This window comes from Macaca mulatta, chromosome X (assembly GCF_049350105.2).
Source record: "Macaca mulatta isolate MMU2019108-1 chromosome X, T2T-MMU8v2.0, whole genome shotgun sequence".
Lineage (NCBI taxonomy): Eukaryota > Metazoa > Chordata > Mammalia > Primates > Cercopithecidae > Macaca > Macaca mulatta.
The window spans coordinates 52,124,856-52,147,003 of record NC_133426.1 but is presented as its reverse complement, the minus strand read 5'-3'; positions in this window follow the sequence as shown (position 1 = coordinate 52,147,003).

The window sequence follows — 22,148 nt, the reverse complement described above, 5'->3', positions numbered from 1 at the left end:
ACCCTACAAACAAAAGCCTTCAGAAAGTGCTACGTGCTAATCACTCCAAAAATCTACAACCCCAGTCTGAACTTGACTTTTGAGGTCCAAGTACATACATTCACCCACCCACGTGGCATCTCCACTTGGATGTCTCAAGGGCTCTTCATGGTTCACCTGTCCAAAACTGGTCACTTGGTATACTCACTCCTCCCATACGCTCACACATCCCCCCGCCCCACCCATCTTCACAATCTCAGTAAATGGCACCATTATCCACACAACCACTCACTCCAGAAACTGGGAGTCATCGATCACCACTCCCCCCTTTCTCATACACTGCATCCAGACAGGCTAGCTCTGAAGGGTCTCCAGAGCTGCCTCTCTGTGCAGCTGTCTCCTCTCCATTACTCCCGGCAAATTCTGGTCCTATGGACCTCTTGAGCTCTCAACTCTGTCTCCTTCACTCAGACTGTCCGCCAGGCTCTGTCCTGTTCTGCTCCCCTGTGCTGCAGCCTGCAAACTCTATCTGGGCAACAAGTTGGTGGAATTGGGTGATCAGAGTGCTCACCTGGTCAGGTTCCCTTTCTCTCCGCGATCACTGTCCCATATGCAGGTGGTGCCATAACGTCAAGCCTTATAATTTTTTTTGATTTGTACGTATTTAGGCGAGACGGTAAATCCGGTTCCTGTTAATCCATCATGGCTGGAAATACAAGTATTTCACTGAGCCCTGTGCTTTCAAGATGCATCCATGTTGCCACGCATAATCTAAAGTATATCCAAGGGGCTATGCACAGAGAATCCATGGGACGCATTCCTGACATTTTACCTATCTGCTCTCCCAGAGATATATCCTTTCTCCTAAGTAACTAGAAAATCCGATAAAAACATAAGAAACATTTAGATGTCCAAAGAAATGAATGACAGCACACTTCTCATTAGCAATGTGCAAGTCAGAAGTCATGTGGCACACCATCTTTAAAATCGTGAAATAGAAATAAATGTCAACTCTTAAGTCTGTACTCAGTGAATACCTTTTTAAATGAAGTTAAAATAGGTGTTTAGACATACAGAAGTTGAAAGAATTGATCATCAATAGACTTGCACTGTAACATTTTTAAAAACTTTTATGTTTGGGGGTACATGTGAAGGCTCGTTACATAGATAAACATGTGTCACGGGGGTTTGTTGCACACATGACTACGTCACCTGGGTATTGAACTCAGTATCCAATAGTTATCTCTTTTCTGCTCCTCTGCGTCATCCCACCCTCCCCCTTAAGTAGACCCCAGTGTCTGTTGTTTCCTTCTTTGTGTTCATAAGTTCTTATCATTTAGCTCCCAATTATAAGTGAGAACATGTGAGATTTGCTTTTCTGTTCCTGCGTTACTTTGCTGAGCTTATAGCCTCTAACTCCATGCATGTTCCCACGAAAGACATGGCCTTGTTCTTTTTTATGGCTGCATAATATTCCATGGTGTATATACACCACATTTTCCTTATCCAGTCTGTCATTGATAGGCATTTGGGTTGATTCCATGTTTTTGCTATTGTGAACAGTGCTGCAGTGAATAGTCCGGGTGCATGTGTCTTTATGGTAGAATGCTTTATATTCCTCTGGCTATATACCCAGTAATAGGATTGCTGGGTCAAATGGTAGTTCTGCTTTTAGCTCTTTGAGGAATTGCGATACTGCTTTCCACAATGGTTGGACTAATGTACGCTCCCGCCAACAGTGTGTGTGGGTTTCTTTTTCTCGGCAATCTCGCCAGCATCTGCTCTTTTCTGTTTTTAGTAATAGCCATTCTGACTGTTGTGAGATGGTATCTCGTTGTGGCTTTGATTTGCATTTCTCTAGTGATCAGCGATATTGAGCTGTTTTTCATATACTTCTTGGCTACATGTATGTCTTCTTTTGAGAAGGGTCTGTTCATGTCATTTGCCCCCTTATTAACGGGGTTGTTTGTTTTTCTCTTGTACATTTGTTTAGGCTTTTTATAGATGCTGGATATTAGACCTCTGTCAGATGAATAGTGCTGCAAAAATTTTCTCCCACTTTGGAGGTTGTCTGTTTGCTCTGTTGATAGTTTCTTTTGCCATGCAGAAGCTCTAAGTTTAATTAGATCCCATTTGTCAATTTTTACTTTTGTTGTGATTGCTTTTGGTGCCTTTGTCGTGAGATCTTTGCCCGCTCCTATGTCCAGGGTGGTATTGCCTAGGTTGTCTCCCAGGGTTTTTATGGTTTTGGGTTCTGCATTAAAGCCTTTAATCCACCTCATGTGGATTTTTGTATATAGCGTAAGGGAGGGGGTCCAGCTTCAATCCTCTGCGTATGGCTAGCCAGCACCATTGATGGAATATGGAGTCCTTTTCCCACCTCTTGTTTTTGTCAGCTTTGTCAGAAAAACAGAAAAGCTTGTTGTAGATGTGCGACATTATTTATGGCCTCTCTATTCTGTTCCATTGGTCTATGTGCCTGTTTTTGTACCAGTACCAGTACCATGCTGTTCTGATGACTGTAGCTTTGCAGTACAGTTCCTTTTGCTTACGATTACCTTGGCTATCCGGGCTCCTTTTCTGGTTCCATATACATTTTAAAATAATTGTTTCTAGCTCTGTGAAGAATGTCCTTGGTAGTTTGATGGGAATAGCATTGAATCTATAAATTGCTTTAGGCAGTGTAGCCACTTTAATGACATTTGTTCTGCCTTTCCATGAGCATGGGATGTTTTTCCATATGTTCTTGCCTGCTCTGATTTCTTTGAGCAGTGTTTTGTAATTTTCATTGTGGAGATCTTTCACCTCCCTGGTTAGCTGTATTCCTAGGTGTTTTATTTTTGTGTGTGTGGCAATTGGGGATGGAATTGCCTTTCTGATTTGGCTCTCAGTTTGGTTGTTGGTGGTGTATAGGAATGCTAGTGATCTTTGTACATTGACTTTGTATCCTACAACTTCACTCGAATTGTTTATCAGCTGAAGGAGCTTTTGGGCCGAGACTATGGGGTTTTCTAGATATAGAATCATGTCATCTGCAAACAGAGGTGGTTTGACTTCCTTTCTTCCTATTTGGATGCACTTTGTTTATTTCTCTTGCCTGGTCGCCGTGACCAGGTGTTCCAATACTATGTTGAGTAAGAGTGATGAGACAGGGCAACCTTGTCTTGTGCCGGTTTACAAGGAGAATGCGTCCAGGTTTTGCCCATTCAGTATGACACTGGCCGTGGGATTGTCACAGATGGATTTTTATTATTTTGACGTATGTTCCTTCAATATCTGGTTTATTGAGAGTTTTTACCATGAAGAGATGTTAACTTTTATCAAAAGCCTTTTCTGCATCTATTGAGATCATCATAGGTTTTTCATCTTCAGATCTGTTTATATGATGAATCACATTTATTGATTTTCATATGTTGAACCAAACTTGCATCCCGGGGATGGAGCCTACTTGATCGTGGTGGATTAGCTTTTTGATGTGCTGCTAGGTTCGGATTGCCAGTGTTTTGTTGAGGATTTTCGCATCGATGTTCATCAAGGATATTGGCCTGAAGTTTTCTTTGTGTGTGTGTGTGTGTGTGTGTGTGTGTGTGTGTGTGTATGTCCGCCAGATTTTGGTATCAAAACGATGCTGGCCTTATAGAATGAGCTGGGGAGAAGTCCCTCCTCCACAGTTTTTTTGGAATAGTTTCTGGCACCACCTCTTCTTTGTACATCTGGTAGAATTAGCTGTGAATTCCTCAGGTCCTGTTGTTGTTGTCATTGTTGTTGTTGTTGGTAGGCTATTTATTACTGAATCAATTTTAGAGCTCATTATTGGTGTGCTCAGGGAACCAATTTCTTCCTGGCTCCGTCTTGGGCGTGTGTATGTATCCTGGAATTTATTGATTCCTTATAGGTTTTCTAGTTCGTGTTCATATATAGATGTGTCCATAATAGTCTCTGGGGATTTTTGGTATTTCTCTGGGGTTTTTTGGTATTTCTCTGGGGTTAGTGATAATGCCCACTCTGTCATTTCTGAGTGTGTTTATTAGGATCTTCCCTCTTTTTTTTTTTTTTAATTGATCTAGCTAGTGGTCTATCAGTCTTATTTTTTCCTTCAAATAACCAACACCTGGTTTCATTGATCTTTTGTGTGCTTTTTTGCAACTTAATTTCATTCAGTTAAGTTCCGATTTTGGTTATTTCTTGTTTTCTGCTAGCTTGGTGGTTGACTTGCTCTTGTTTTTCTAGTTCCTCTAGGTATGATGATAGATGATTAATTTGAGATCTTTCTAACTTTTTGACGTGGGCATTTTGCACTAAAAACTTTCCTCTTAACACTGCTTTAGCTGTGTCCCAGAGATTCTGGTATGTGGTAGCTTTGTTTTCATTAATTTCAAAGAATTTATTGAGTTCTGCCCTGATTTCATTGTTTACCCCAAAGTCACTCAGGAGCAGGTTGTTTAATATCCTTGTTATTGTGTGGTTTTCAATGATCTTCTTAGTATTGATTTCTGTTTTTATTGTATTGTGGTCTGAGAGGGTGGTTGGTAATTTTTTGGTTTTTTTTTTCTATTTTGCTGAAAATTGATTTATGGACAATTGTGTGGTCAGTTTTACAGTACGTTTCATGTGCAGATGAGAAGAATGTACATACTGTTGTTTTGGGGCGTGGAGTCCTGTAGAATAGTCTGTTCAGTCTATTTGGTCAAGTATCGAGTTCAGATCCCGGATAACTTTGTTAGTTTTCTACCTGATGATCTGTCGAATACTGTCTGTCAGTGGGGTGTTGAAGTTTCCCACTATTATTTTGTGGTTGCCTAAATCCCTCTGTCAGTCTCTAAGAACTTGTTTTTTGAATCTGAGTGATCCTGTTGTTGGGTGTCAGTGCTCCTATTGTTGGGTGTGTATATATTTAGGGTAGCTAAGTCTTCTTGTTGAATTGAATCCTTTACCCTTATGTAATGCCCTCCTTGGGGAAATTCCAACTTTCTTCATCTTTTTGGTTTAGGCAAAGATTTTCAAAATGAGACACCCAAAACACAAACTATAAAGGAAAAAATATTAATACATTTGATTCCACCATAAAAGAGAAATCCACAGTCTGTGATAAAATATTTAGAATTCATATATCTATATCCAACACAGGACACTTCTAGACTCTAAAGAAGTCTTATAACTCAATTATAAGAAAGCAAATACTCAACCATAAATACGGACAAAAGACTCCAACAGACTACCTCACCAAAGAAGATACAGATGGCTAATAACCACACAAAAAGATACCATCATTTATCATTCAGGAAATGCAGATTAAAATCAAATGTAAATACCGTTGTAGATACACGAGCATGATTGAAATTAAAATAACTGATTGTACCCAGTGCTAGCAATGATGTGGAGCTTCTGAGTCATGAAAACACTTCGGAAAATGGTTTGGTAGTCGCTTACCCAGTTAAATATTCACCTCCCATAAACCAGCCATTCCATTCCAAGACATACACAGGAGAAAAGAAAATATATTTTCATATGATTACTTGTTTGTGAATATTCATAGCAAGGTTATTTGTAAGAGCCGAATCCTGAAGACAACCCAAGTGTCCATCAACAGGGAGATGAATTATGAAATTGTGCTATGTCCATAGAATGGAATATTACAGCGCATTAAAAAGAAATGAATTGTTGACACTTACGACAACATAAATGCATCTGAAAATATGCTGTCTGAAAGAAGTTAACCAAAAAAAGGGTGCAGGAATAAGATTACGTTTATTAAAATTCTGGAATTTCAAAGGAGCCCGAGGATATTTTTGCTTGTAATACAGATGTTCATTATCTTTACTATAATGATTGTTTCACAGGTGTGATACCAAAACTTATTAGATCGTATATGTGAAATATGCTCAGTCTAACATAAGTCGATTATAATTAATAAAGCTGTAAAGAAGCCAGGCATGGTGGCTCACACCTGTTATCCCAGCACTTTGTAGGGGTGAGGCAGGAAGATCACTTGAGGCCAGGAGTTGAAGATCAACCTGACCAACATAGTAAGACCCAGTCACTACGAAAAATTTAAAAATTAGCCAGGTGTGGTGGGACATGCCTGTAGTCCTTGGGAGACTGAGGCAGGAGTATCATTTGAGCCCAGGAGTTCCAGGTTGCAGTAAGTTAAGAGGATGCCACTGCATTGCAACTTGGTTGACAGAGTGAGACCCTGTCTCTAAAAAAAAAATAGACACAGTGTGAGATATCCATATCTATCTATATATCATATTATATAACACGCATAATAATATAGCTAAAGATAATCTTACATAAAGTAAGAACACGTCACACATTACATGTTGTTCATCACATAAGAAAAATGATAAATGATAAACATATTAGAATGGTACATTTAGATGAGCAGTACAGAGTGGGAGTAGAGAATGCAAACAAAAGGATCATATAAATGAATGGCAACAAGAAGGGGGCCTTGCCTAAAAGAATGGCAAGAACAGTGATATGAGCTGGAAATGGTTTTCTCAACCCTCTGACCCTACCATATCCCCACCTTCCCCTTGCTTGAACTATTCTGACCTTCTCTTAGGCCCCTGTTGAAGCCATGCTTGTTGGTCTTAGTGACTAACTTTATAGTTTTGCTCCCAATACCCCTGAACTGATCACCCTCTTTGCTGTTCACCTGTCTACCTCATGCTTATTTCCAAGTCCTCAGCTTAAATGTCACTTCTTCATGATAGCATTTTCTGGCCACAAACCACTTTACCCTCAATTTAAATGATTTTTACTCTTTTACTTTCACTTAGTGCTCTGGAAACTTCCTCTATACCATTTATCCCAATATATGTCATAATGATATATATTTTTAGAGGGATTCGTTTTGAAACATCTCTCTCCCCATTGCAGTGAAAGCCCCAGGGTGAAAGTTATCATTGTCGTTTTCTTCTCTACTGTATACCCTGAGAGCCTGCCTAGTCCAGTGCTTGTTATATATTAGAATCTCAAATATGTTTATTGGAGGCATGAATGAATGAATGAATGAATGAATGAATGAGTTGAAAAACCAAATGGAAAAGATGCATGGTTTGACAGAGAGACTGGTGGACATATGTATGTACTGATGGTCTTCCCACATGTTGGCTTCCCTGGTAGTGGGGAAACAGACAGGGATGTATGTGGGAGAGCAAAGTGATGAAAGAGTCCCAAACCTGGAATATAGAAGGAGAAAACATGGATGGGAAAAGGATGGAATGAAAAGCCAGTTGGAGGACTGAAACGATGCAGGAAGGAGGGGAAGAGAGAGAGAAAGAAAAGGAGATAGATAGATAGATAGATAGATAGATAGATAGATAGATAGATAATTGATAGATAATAGATAGCAACAAACAGAGAGAGCAGAGGCAGGGGAGATGAGGGAGCGATGGAGGAGACAGGAGGTTGTACCACAAGGTGATAAGCAGAAAGCCAGGAGCAGGAGGAAAGCACAGAAACGTGTCTTCCTGATGGCTGTGCAGTGATCAAAATATGAAATTCCACAAGTTCCCCTTTTCTTTTCCTTACCACAAGCTCTTAACATTAGCTATGAGAAATTAAAGCTGTTTGTAAAACTTAACATAAGAAAGGTCCCACTTTAGGCATTGCTTTTGGTGAAAAGCTAGTTGCTGACATCTCACCAGTAATAAAGCTGCAGGGAAAGGGACAAGGACAAGAAGGCACTCCACTTTCAGAAGCAAGCTGCATTCATGTGTCTGTGTGAGAAACACATATTGCAAAGGTAGTAGACTGATGTATGCATTGCTGTTAAAGGAAAAAAGGAATGAAATATTAACGCTTTTGTATAATATTCTATGGAGAATTCCTCACCATGGGGCACAGGGGGTGAAACAGAATCATCTTCTCAGGGACATAACAAGGAATTTCAGATGGAATTTGCCCTGCTGCTGGTTTTGGAAATTCATTATAGCAAACTTCTAAAATGAAATAGAGAATTTAATTTCACAAGACATAAAAATGTTGGATCCATGTTCATTAGATACCGAGGACGATTTTGCAAGTGCTGTAGAGTAATGAAACAGTGGAACCCGTGTATTTCAGAATTTTAGTGATATATTTCCCAAGATGTATGTTTTGTTATAATTCAGTGTGTGCCTGAATTGTTATCAAGCTGGTAGAAAATTGTAAGCAACATTTTGATTTTGAATGAAGTGAAATGAAGACGTTCTTCTCATATTGAAATCAGTGTAATGTTCTGATTTCTTGCCATAAGTTCTTTCCTTCCCCTCTCCTGAGACATGAAGTGGGTAGAAATTTGCAATGATCCCACTGTGAATTACTTTGCATAGTGGTGCATACAGCATTGGAGTGGCCTCACTATGGGATTTACTTGGGGAGGACAGAGGAAAAGACTATGATGAGAGCTTATGTAAAGTGCAACATTGGTTTTTCAATGGTAACCAGCAGCTCTAGGACAGCTAATACAGGCCACAGTGAGACACTGATTAACTAGCATACTTGTGAAGCTTATTCAGATGGTGGTCATAAAGGAAAAATTTGTCATCAGATAAATCATTTCTCTCTGCAGATCCTTTCGTTTGGGTATATAGGGCAGTTTTTTTCTAGGTACCACAAGAATGTGCCAAAATATTTTCAATATACAACTTAGTAACAGCTGAAAAGCAAAAAGACAGTAGTGATGTCTGTTGCCTATCTGAAGGTAAAATGTGAGGGTAACTGACCCTTGAATAACACAGGATTAGGAGCACTGACCTCCCCCACCGTGCAGTTGAAAAATCTGTGTATAACTTTTGATTCCGTGTCAAAATTAACTACTAATAGCCTACTATTGAGCAGAAGCCTTTCTGATAGCATAAGTAGTTAATTAACACATATTTTGTACGTTATACCTATTATATAGTGTGTCTTACAATAAAGTAAGCTAGAGAAAAGAAAATGTAAGAAAATCATAAAGAAGAGGAATAAATTTACTATTCATTAAGTGAATGTTTGAATATTGATCATCATAAAGGTCTTCACCCTTGTCATCTTTACAATGACTAGACTGAGAAGGAGGAGGAGAAAGAGGAGTTGGTCTTTCTGTATCAGGAGTAGTAGAGGTGGAAAAGGTGGAGCAGGTGGAAGGGGAGGCAGGAGAGGCAGGCACATTTGGTGTAACTGTACAGAAACACATTGTAATTTCTGTCTGACTTTTTTGTTTTTAATTTTTCTAAAAATGTTTCTATACTGTACCAATCCTTCTCCCACTGTTTGCTTTCATTTCAGTGCCTGTATCATAGAAGGTCCGTGTCCTAAAAGAAATCAAAAGCAATCTTAAATAATTGGAACTCTACTGCCATATTAGCTAATGTCAATTAGTTTTATTTTATTTATTTATTTATTTATTTTTTATTATACTTTAAGTTCTGGGGTACATGTGCATAACGTGCAGGTTTGTTACATATGTATACTTGTGCCATGTTGGTGTGCTGCACCCATCAACTCGTCAGCACCCACTAACTCGTCATTTACATCAGGTATAACTCCCAATGCAATCCCTCTCCCCTCCCCACTCCCCGTGAGAGGCCCCGGTGTGTGATGTTCCCCTTCCCGAGTCCAAGTGATCTCATTATTCAGTTCCTACCTATGAGTGAGAACATGCGGTGTTTGGTTTTCTGTTCTTGCAATAGTTTGCTGAGAATGTTGGTTTCCAGCTGCATCCATGTCCCTACAAAGGACACAAACTCATCCATTTTTATGGCTGCATAGTATTCCATGGTGTATATGTGCCACATTTTCTTAATCCAGTCTGTCACTGATGGACATTTGGGTTGATTCCAAGTCTTTGCTATTGTGAATAGTGCCACAATAAACACATGTGTGCATGTGTCTTTATAGCAGCATGATTTATAATCCTTTGGGTATATCCCCAGTAATGGGATGGCTGGGTCATATGGTATTTCTAGTTCTAGATCCTTGAGGAATCGCCATACTGTTTTCCATAATGGTTGAACTAGTTTACAATCCCACCAACAGTGTAAAAGTGTTCCTATTTCTCCACATCCTCTCCAACACCTGTTGTTTCCTGACTTTTTAATGATCGCCATTCTAACTGGTGTGAGATGGTATCTCATTGTGGTTTTGATTTGCATTTCTCTGATGGCCAGTGATGATGAGCATTTTTTCATGTGTCTGTTGGCTGTATGAATGTCCTCTTTTGAGAAATATCTAGAAATATCTATTCATATCCTTTGCCCACTTTTTGATGGGGTTGTTTGTTTTTTTTCCTGTAAATTTGTTTGAGTTCTTTGTAGGTTCTGGATATTAGCCTTTTGTCTGATGAGTAGATTGCAAAAATTTTCTCCCATTGTGTAGGTTGCCTGTTCACTCTGATGGTAGTTTCTTTTGCTGTGCAGAAGCTCTTTAGTTTAATTAGATCCCATTTGTCAATTTTGGCTTTTGTGGCCGTTGCTTTTGGTGCTTTAGACATGAAGTCCTTGCCCATTCCTATGTCCTGAATGGTATTCCCTAGGTTTTCTTCTAGGGTTTTTATGGTATTAGGTCTAACATTTAAGTCTCTAATCCATCTCGAATTAATTTTCGTATAAGGAATAAGGAAAGGATCCAGTTTCAGCTTTCTACTTATGGCCAGCCAATTTTCCCAGTACCATTTATTAAATAGGGAATCCTTTCCCCATTTCTTGTTTTTGTCAGGTTTATCAAGATCAGATGGCTGTACATGTGTGGTATTATTTCTGAAGACTCTATTCTGTTCCATTGGTCTATATCTCTCTTTTGGTACCAGTAGCATGCTGTTTTGGTTACTGTAGCCTTGGAGTATAGTTTGAAGTCAGGTAGCGTGATGCCTCCAGCTTTGTTCTTTTGACTTAGGATTCTCTTGGCAATGCAGGCTCTTTTTTGGTTCCATATGAACTTTAAAGCAGTTTTTTCCAATTCTGTGAAGAAACTCATTGGTAGCTTGATGGGATGGCATTGAATCTATAAATTACCTCGAGCAGTATGGCCATTTTCACGATATTGATTCTTCCTATCCATGAGCATGGTATGTTCTTCCATTTGTTTGTGTCCTCTTTTATTTCACTGAGCAGTGGTTTGTAGTTCTCCTTGAAGAAGTCCTTTACATCCCTAGTAAGTTGGATTCCTAGGTATTTCATTCTCTTTGAAGCAATTGTGAATGGAAGTTCATTCATGATTTGGCTCTCTGTTTGTCTGTTACTGGTGTATAAGAATGCTTGTGATTTTTGCACATCAATTTTGTATCCTGAGACTTTGCTGAAGTTGCTTATCAGCTTAAGGAGATTTTGGGCTGAGATGATGGGGTTTTCTAAATATACAATCATGTCATCTGCAAACAGGGACAATTTGACTTCTTCTTTTCCTATCGGAATACCCTTTATTTCTTTCTCTTGCCTGATTGCCCTAGCCAGAACTTCCAACACTATGTTGAATAGGAGTGGTGAGAGAGGACATCCCTGTCTTCTGCCAGTTTTCAAAGGGAATTTTTCCAGTTTTTGCCCATTCAGTATGATATTGGCTGTGGGTTTGTCATAAATAGCTCTTATTATTTTGAGATACGTTCCATCAATACGAATTTATTGAGCATTTTTAGCATGAATGGCTGTTGAATTTTGTCAAAGGCCTTTTATGCATCTATTGAGATAATCATGTGGTTTTTGTCTTTGGTTCTGTTTATATGCTGGATTACGTTTATTGAATTTCGTAGGTTGAACCAGCCTTGCATCCCAGGGATGAAACCCCCTTGATCATGGTGGATAAGCTTTTTGATGTGCTGCTGGATCCGGTGTGCCAGTATTTTATTGAGGATTTTTGCATCGATGTTCATCAGGGATATTGGTCTAAAATTCTCTTTTTTTGTTGTGTCTCTGCCAGGCTTTGGTGTCAGGATGATATTGGCCTCATAAAATGCATTATGGAGGATTCCCTCTTTTTCTATTGATTGGAATAGTTTCAGAAGGAATGATACCAGCTCCTCCTTGTACCTCTGGTAGAATTCAGCTGTGAATCCCTCTGGTCCTGGACATTTTTTCATTGGTAGGCTATTAATTATTGCCTCAATTTCAGAGCCTGCTATTGGTTTATTCAGGAATTCAGTTTCTTCCTGGTTTAGTCTTGGGAGAGTGTAAGTGTCCAGGAAATTATCCATTTCTTCTAGATTTTCTAGTTTATTTGTGTAGAGGTGTTTATAGTATTCTCTGGTGGTAGTTTTTATATCTGTGGGGTCGGTGGTGATATCCCCTTTATCATTTTTTATTGAGTCTATTTGATTCTTCTGTCTTTTCTTCTTTATTAGTCTTGCTAGCAGTCTATCAATTTTGTTGATCTTTTCAAAAAACCAACTCGTGGATTCGATGATTTTTTGGAGGGTTTTTGTGTCTCTATCTCCTTCAGTTCTGCTCTGATCTTAGTTATTTCTTGCCTTCTGCTAGCTTTTGAATGTGTTTGCTCTATCTTCTCTGGTTCTTTTAATTGTGATCTTAGAGTGTCAATTTTAGATCTTTGCAGCTTTCTCTTATGTGCATTTAGTGCTATAAATTTCCCTCTATACACTGCTTTAAATGTGTCCCAGAGATTCTGGTATGTTGTATCTTTGTTCTCATTGGTTTCAAAGAACATCTTTATTTCTGCCTTCATTTTGTTATGTACCCAGTAGTCATTCAGGAGCAGGTTATTCAGTTTCCATGTAGTTGAGCGGTTTTCATTGAGTTTCTTAGTCCTGAGTGTTAGTTTGATTGCACTGTGGTCTGAGAGACAGTTTGTTATAATTTCTGTTCTTGTACATTTGCTGAGGAGTGCTTTACTTCCAATTATGTGGTCAATTTTGGAATAAGTGTGATGTGGTGCTGAGAAGAATGTATATTCTGTTGAATTGTGGTGGAGAGTTCTGTCGATGTCTATTAGGTCTGCTTGCTGCAGAGATGAATTCAATTCCTGGATATCCTTGTTAACTTTCTGTCTCGTAGATCTGTCTAATGTTGACAGTGGGGTGTTCAAGTCTCCCATTATTATTGTATGGGAGTCTAAGTTTCTTTGTAAGTCTGTAAGGACTTGCTTTATGAATCTGGGTGCTCCTTTAGTGGGTGCATATATATTCAGGATAGTTAGCTCTTCCTGTTGAATTGATCCCTTAACCATTATGTAATGGCCTTCTTTGTCTCTTTTGATCTTTGATGGTTTAAAGTCTGTTTTATCAGAGACTAGCATTGCAACCCCTGCTTTCTTTTGTTCTCCATTTGCTTGGTTGATCTTCCTCCATCCCTTTATTTTGAGCCTATGTATGTCTCTGCATGTGAGATGGGTCTCCTGAATACAGCAGACTGATGGGTCTTGACTCTTTATCCAGTTTGCCAGTCTGTGTCTTTTAATTGGAGCATTTAGTCCATTTACATTTAAGGTTAAGATTGTTATGTGTGAACTTGATCCTGCCATTATGATATTAACTGGTTATTCTGCTGGTTAGTTGATGCAGTTTCTTCCTAGCCTCGATGGTCTTTACATTTTGGCATGTTTTTGCAATGGCTGGTACCGGTTATTCCTTTCCATGTTTAGTGCTTCCTTCAGGGTCTCTTGTAAGGCAGGCCTGGTGGTGACAAAGTCTCTAAGCATTTGCTTGTCTGTAAAGGATTTTATTTGTCCTTCACTTTTGAAACTTAGTTTGGCTGGATATGAAATTCTGGGTTTAAAATTCCTTTCTTTCAGAATGTTGAATATTGGCCCCCACTCTCTTCTGGGTTGTAGAATTTCTGCCGAGAGATCTGCTGTTAGTCTGATGGGCTTCCCTTTGTGGGTAACCTGACCTTTCTCTCTGGCTGCCCTTAAGATTTTTTCCTTCATTTCAACTTTGGTGAATCTGGCAATTATGTGTCTTGGAGTTGCTCTTCTCGAGGAGTATCTTTGTGGCATTCTCTCTATTTCCTGTATTTGAATGTTGGCCTGCCCTACTAGGTTGGGGAAGTTCTCCTGGATGATATCCTGAAGAGTATTTTCCAACTTGGTTCCATTTTTTCCCTCACTTTCAGGCACCCCAATCAGACGTAGATTTGGTCTTTTTACATAATCCCATACTTCTTGCAGGCTTTGTTCATTGCTTTTTCTTCTTTTTTCTTTAGATTTATCTTCTCGCTTCATTTCATTCATTTGATCCTCAGTTGCTGATACTCTTTCTTCCAGTTGATCGAGTCGGTTACTGAAGCTTGTGCATTTGTCACTTATTTCTCCTGTCATGGTTTTCATCTCTGTCCATTCGTTTATGTCCTTCTCTGCATTAATTATTCTGGTTATCAATTCTTCCACTCTTTTTTGAAGCTTTTTAGTTTCTTTGCACTGGGTATGTAATTCCTCCTTTAGCTCTGAGAAGTTTGATGGACTGGAGCCTTCTTCTCTCATCTCGTCAAAGTCATTCTCCGTCCAGCTTTGATCTGTTGCTGGCGATGAGCTGCGTTCCTTTGGAAGGGGTGATGTGCTCTTATATTTTGAATTTCCAGCTTTTCTGCCCTGCTTTTTCCCCATCTTTGTGGTTTTATCTGTCTCTGGTCTTTGATGATGGTGACATACTGATGGGGTTTTGATGTGGTTGTCCTTTCTGTTTGTTAGTTTTCCTTCTAACAGTCAGGACTCTCAGCTGTAGGTCTGTTGGAGATTGCTTGAGGTCCACTCCAGACCCTGTTTGGCTGGGTGTCAGCAGCAGAGGCTGCAGAAGATAGAATACTGCTGAACAGCGAGTGTACCTGTCTGATTCTTGCTTTGGAAGCTTCCTCTCAGGGGTGTACTCCACCGTGTGAGTTGTGGGGTGTAGGTCTGCCCCTAGTGGAGGATGTCTCCCAGTTAGGCTACTCAGGGGTCAAGGACTCACTTAAGCAGGCAGTCTGTCCATTCTCAGATCTCAGCCTCCGTGTTGGGAGATCCACCCCTCTCTTCAAAGCTGTCAGACAGAGTTGCTTGTGTCTGCAGAGGTTTCTGCTGTTTTTTTTTGTTTTGTTTTGTTTTGTTTTGTTTTGTTTTGTTTTGTTGTTGTTGTTGTTTAGCTGTGCCGCGTCCCCAGAGGTGGAGTCTACAGAGACTGGTAGGCCTCCTTGAGCTGCTGTTAGCTCCACCTAGTTCGATCTTCCCAGGGCTTTGTTTACCTTCTTAAGCCTCAGCAATGGCGGGCACCCCTTCCCCAGCCTCGCTCCTGCCTTGTGCTTAGATTGTAGACTGCTGTGCTAGCAATGAGGAAGGCTCTGTGGGTGTGGGACCCTCCCGACCAGGTGTGGGATATAATCTCCTGGTGTGCCCGTTTGCTTAAAGCGCAGTATTGGGGTGGGAGTTACCCGATTTTCCAGGTGTTGTGTGTCTCTGTTCCCCTGGGTAGGAAAAGGGATTCCCTTCCCCCTTGCGCTTCCCAGGTGAGGCGATGCCTCGCCCTGCTTCAGCTCTCGCTGGTCGGGCTGCAACAGATGACCAGCACCCATTGTCCGGCACTGCCCATTGAGATGAACCCCGTACCTCAGTTGATAATGCTGAAATCACCTATCTTCTGTGTCGCTTGCTCTGGGAGCTGGAGACTGGAGCTGTTCCTATTCGGCCATCTTGCTCCGCCCCCTGTCAATTTGTTTTCTGGCATTGCTTCTTCTGTCTTCTTTATCATCATTTGGCATTGAAAGCACTTGTCTCCATCAAATTTTATTCTGTCAATTCCTCTGTGTGGTGTCCATTAGCTCTTGAATTTCTCTGAGATCCATATCCTGAAATCCATCACCTCCCACCCTGTTTTTTCAATATTCACAATCTCTTTCATGATGTCCTTGATTGCCTCCACGATAAATCCTTTTGAGTCTTACATGAAATCTGGACAGTTTTCTCCAGCAGGAATTTATTGTTTGAGGCTTGATGGCTTTCATAGCTTTTACTGTAACAGCGATGGCATCTTCAATGATGTAATCCTTCTAGACTTCCATTATATTCTTTCTATCAGGATTTCCTGCCACAGTGTTGATCATCTTTTTCTTAGAGTACCATACATAATGACTTAAAGATCCTTATGATCCCCTGATCTAGAGGCTGAATTAGAGACATTGTGTTGGGGAGCAAGTAGACTACTTCTACGCCTTTGGTATTGTACTCAGAGGATTCTGGGTCTCCAGGGACATTGTTCAAAATAAAAAGAACTTTAAAAGATAGTCTCTTACTAGCAAAGTACTTCCTGACTTGAGGGACAAGGTGTAAATGTAACCAATTCAGCGAAAGGTCTCATTGTCCAGGCCTTCTTGTTGTACAGTCAAAAGACTGCCAACTGTTACTTATTTTTTCCCTTCCAGGCACAGGGGTTAGCAGCAGTTCCAATTATAAGGCTGACTGCATTTGCACAAAACAGTAGAGATAGCCTGTCCCTTCCTGCCTTAAGTCCTAGTGCTCATTTATCTTCCTTATTAATAAATGTCCTTTGTGACTTTTTTCCAGAATAGGGCACTTCCATCTGCATTAAAACCTGTTATGACAAATACCCTTTCCCCTCAATGATTTTCTTTCTCTTTTCTTTTCTTTCCTTTCCTTTTCTTTTCTTTTCCTCTCTCTCTCTCTCTCTCTCTCTCTCTCTCTCTCTCTCTCTCTCCCCTCTTTCCTGAGATGGAATGTCACTCTGTCATCCAGGCTGGAGTGCAGTGGTGTGATCTCAGCTCACTGCAATCTCCACCTCCCAGGCTCAAGCGATTCTCCTGCCTCAGCCTCTCAAGTCACTGGGATTACAGGTGTGCACCACCACGCCTGGCTAATTTTTTGTATTTTTACTAGAGACTAAGTTTCATCATGTTGGTCAGGCTGGTCTCAAACTCCTGACCTCAGACGACCTGCCCGCCTTGACCTCCCAAAGTGCTGTGATTACAGGAGTGAGCCACTGTGCCCGGCCACCCCCAATGATTTTCTTAATAGTGTCTGCGAACTCACTTGCCTCTTGGTTGGCAGAAGCTGTTTCTCCTGTTATTCTGACTTTTTTTTTTTTTTTTTTTTAAGAAAAAGCCAAACCTCTTTCTAAAATGATAGCCTATCATTTGCTGGCATTAAATTCTGCAGATTTAGATCATTCTCCTTTTTTTTTTTTCTTTAAGTTGTCATATAATCACTTCACTTTTTCTGGAATCCCTTTCTTAGAGCTGTCCTGCACCCACATACAAGCTGCATTTTCAATACAGGATAAAAAGGTATTTTGCCAAAAGTGCAAGGTTTTAGTGCCTGCTGGCATACCTGCAGTGACAACTTCACAAATTTCCTTTTCTTTTTTTACACTGGTCCTTATGCTGAATTAATTTATCTTGAAATGGCGGACAACCACACCTTCAGACCTCAATCTATGGTACATATCAAGCAATTCAACTTTTTCTTGGAATGTCATGACTCTTCTCTAAATCTTGGGAGAACTTCCAGAATCACTAGTAGCACTTTGTGTAGGTTTCATGGTGTTATTCAGGGTTTAGGATATTGCACTAAACATGATGAAAAACATGCAAGAGCCATGAGAGACTACTTTTTCTGTGATACATAGTTTACTAGAGGAAGAAATTGCTCAAGTGGTGATTATTATCATCACATGGAGTTTTAAGCTGATATTTTAAAAACTTGAGCTCACCACAATAGCATCATAAGGTGGATAAGAAGTTATTGCAGTAGTACAGTATGTGCTACAGTTAATTTTATGCAGTCATGATTCGATACTACATCTCTACCTTTGTTTACATTTCTCTTGACTGCGAGTGGTACAATGTATGTTCTGTTTTTGTGTGTGCATATTTTGATAACTTTTAATTTTTTATAAGATGTTTATATATATTTTATGATAGTGAATGATGAAATAGACTAGTTATCTACATACATTTTATGCATGTGTGACATACTTAATTTTTTTTCCCAATATTTCTTTTTTTTTTTTTTTTTTTTTGAGACAGAGTCTCGGTCTATCGCCCAGGCTGGAGTGCAGTGGCCGGATCTCAGCTCACTGCAAGCTCCGCCTCCCGGGTTCACGCCATTCTCCTGCCTCAGCCTCCCGAGTAGCTGGGACTACAGGCGCCCGCCGCCTCGCCCGGCTAGTTTTTTGTATTTTTTAGTAGAGACGGGGTTTCACTGGGTTAGCCAGGATGGTCTCGATCTCCTGACCTCGTGATCCGCCGGTCTCGGCCTCCCAAAGTGCTGGGATTACAGGCTTGAGCCACCGCGCCCGGCCTTTTTTCCCAATATTTCTAGGCTACACAGTTCACTTTTGAGTTTTCTCAAATTGTCACAAATCTCCAGAAAATTTTCCAATATACTTATTTTTAAAAATCCACATAGAAGGAGACTTAAAGAGTTCAAACCCTTTTCAAAGGTCAACTTTATATAAAATAACATTCTATGTAAAGAAAGATGATGATGATGATTTAGATATGGGAGAATACTTACTGAAGATAAACTAAAGTGGGCAATTCCAAATGAGAAATGGCGGAAGCCAGTGAGTCAGCCATGAGATGTGTTTGCAATTTGGACTGTCTAAATGTCAAGTTCAAAGTTCAGAGAGCTAAAATGAGGTCCCAATGAGGAAAACCTTTTTTTTTTTTTTTTTTTTTTTTGTGTGTGTGTGTGTGTGTGTGTGTGAGAGAGATCAGTTTAAGAAGCAGAACACTGTCTTTCTGTGACTGAGGCTGATGCATGAACCTCTGAGGGAAAAGACCGGTGTAGGGGAACCACTGGGATTCAGGAGGCCTTGACCATCCTCACACCAACAGACATTTACCTTATCTTTTCACGGATGGAATCTACCAGCCATGCCTGAAAACAGCAAGTACTGACCTCTGGATGGGAGCATGGCAAAGCCTGAGGGCATACTTATCTTAATGGGTACAATGTAACGTTTCAGTGTCACTGAGATACATCTGAATATGTGGGGTCACTGGTGAAAATCTGACAGTATGGGGCAAGTATTTGTTTGGAGTAGACAAGAATGCTTTACTTTATGTCTTACACTGCTGCTCTGCTCTGTCACAAGGCTTTCCATAATGCAGACATATACACAGATACCTACAATATCCCTTACTGGGCCAGTTTCTATAGCCCCTCAACGAAGAATCTTCTGGTCGAGTTGAATAAAAGAACAAATTTAGGCTCAAGAAAGAAGCAGGATCTCTTCCACTCTCTAACTGCAACTTATCACCAGCTGACCCCTAGTGTGCAGACAACAGAGCCCCAAATCTCCAGTGAGAAGAAAGGAATAGGGAGTAATGTGGCAGAGCCCAGCCTTCACAGGCAATCACTGGCTCAACTTATCACTTTGGTATTGTGAGAGGGAAGAGCATGGCCATGCCCTACATGCATGAATGTCACGTTGGACGGTGGTACTGCTGATAGTGCTCCTGAATCTGACCCATCACATCAGTCTTCCCTTGTCCAAGGGAGGAGTGACAAAAGGGCTTGGGAGAAAAGCGTTTTATGTAAGATTAGGAATACTGAAAAGAGAATCTTGCCCTCACCTCCAATGACCTGGAAATATGGATAGAAGCTGGTCTGAACATAGAGGAAAGTAGACTGTGTGTAAAAATTGATTTTACTGCTAAAAGCCCACATCCACCAGTTCAGGAATCTGTTAAAATGTGGGTCCATAGACAAAAACGGATGTAAATTTTTAAAAGTGAATTTTCTTTTTTACAGATCTATTGAAGTATAATTGACAAATAAAATTGTATATCGGTTTTTTGAAAAAATCAACAAAATTGAGAGACTGCTAGCAAGACTAATAAAGAAGAAAAGAGAGAAGAATCAAATAGACACAATAAAAAATGACAAAGGGGATATCACCACCAACCCCACAGAAATACAGACTACCATCAGAGAATACTATAAACACCTCTATGCAAATAAACTAGAAAATCTAGAAGAAATGGATAAATTCCCGGACACATACAATCTCCCAAGACTAAACCAGGAGGAAGTTGATTCCCTGAATAGACCAATAGCAGGCTCTGAAATTGAGGCAATAATTAATAGCCTACCAACCAAAAAAAGTCCAGGATCAGATGGATTCACAGTCAAATTCTACCAGAGATACAAGGAGGAGCTGGTGCTATTCCTTCTGAAACTATTCCAATCAATAGAAAAAGAGGGAATCCTCCATAACTCATTTTATGAGGCCAACATCATCGTGATAGCAAAGCCTGGCAGAGACACAACAAAAAAAGAAAATTTTAGACCAATATCCCTGATGAACATCGATGCAAAAATCCTCAATAAAATACTGGCACACCGGATCCAGCAGCACATCAAAAAGCTTATCCACCATGATCAAGTGGGCTTCATCCCTGGGATGCAAGGTTGGTTCAACATAGGCAAATCAATAAACGTAATCCAGCATATAAACAGAACCAAAGACAAAAACCACATGATTATCTCAATAGATGCATAAAAGGCCTTTGACAAAATTCAACAGCCATTCATGCTAAAAACGCTCAATAAATTCGGTATTGATGGAACGTACCTCAAAATAATAAGGAACTATTTATGACAAACCCACAGCCAATATCATACTGAATGGGCAAAAACTGGAAGCATTCCCCTTAAAAACTGGCACAAGACAGGGATGCCCTCTCTCACCACTCCTATTCAACACAGTGTTGGAAATTCTGGCCAGGGCAATCAGGCAAGAGAAAGAAATAAAGGGTATTCAATTAGGAAAAGAAGAAGTCAAATTGTCCCTGTTTGCAGATGACATGATTGTATATTTAGAAAACCCCATCGTCTCAGCCCAAAATCTCCTTAAGCTGATAAGCAACTTCAGCAAAGTCTCAGGATTCAAAATCAATGTGCAAAAATCACAAGCATTCTTATACACTAATAACAGACAAACAGAGGGCTGAATCATGAGTGAACTCCCATTCACAATTGCTTCAAAGAGAATCAAATACCTAGGAATCCAACTTACTAAGGATGTGAAGGACCTCTTCAAGGAGAACTACAAACCACTGCTCAATGAAATAAAAGAGAACACAAACAAATGGAAGAACATTCCATGCTCATGGATAGGAAGAATCAATATTGTAAAAATGGCCATACTGCCCAAGGTAATTTATAGATTCAATGCCATCCCATCAAGCTACCAATGAGTTTCTTCACAGAATTGGAAAACACTACTTTAAAGTTCATATGAAACCAAAAAAGAGCCCGCATTGCCAAGACAATCTTAAGTGAAAAGAACAAAGCTGGAGGCATCACCCTACCTCACTTCAAACTACACTCCAAGGCTACAGTAACCAAAACAGCATGGTACTGGTACCAAAAGAGAGATATAGACCAATGGAACAGAACAGAGCCTTCAGAAATAATACCACATATCTATAACCATCTGATTTTTCACAAACCTGACAAAAACAAGAAATGGGGAAAGGATTCCCTATTTAGTAAATGCTGCTGGGAAAACTGACTAGCCATCAGTAGAAAGCTGAAACTGGATCCCTTCCTTACTTCTTATACAAAAATTAATTCAAGATGGATTACAGACTTAAACGTTAGACCTACACCCATAAAAACCCTAGAAGGAAACCTAGGCAATACCATTCAGGACATAGGAATGGGCAAGGACTTCATGTCTAAAACACCAAAAGCAATGGCAACAAAAGCCAAAATTGACAAATGGGATCTAATTAAACTAAAGAGCTCCTGCACAGCAAAAGAAACTACCATCAGAGTGAACAGGCAACCTACACAATGGGAGAAAATTTTTGCAATCTACTCATCTGACAAAGGGCTAATATCCAGAACCTACAAAGAACCCAAACAAATTTACAAGCAAAAAACAAGCAACCTCATCAAAAAGTGGACAAAAGATATGAACAGACACTTCTCAAAAGAAGACATATATGCAGCCAACAGACACATGAAAAAATGCTCATCATCACTAGCCATCAGAGAAATGCAAATCAAAACCACAATGAGATACCATCTCACACCAGTTAGAATGGCGATCATTAAAAGTCAGGAAACAACAGGTGCTGGAGAGGATGTGGAGGAATAGGAACACTTTTACAGTGTTGGTGGGACTGTAAACTAGTTCAACAATTGGGGAAGATAGTGTGGCAATTCCTCAAGGATCTAGAACTAGAAATACCATCTGACCCAGCCATCCCATTACTGGGGATATACCCAAAGGATTATAAATCATGCTGCTA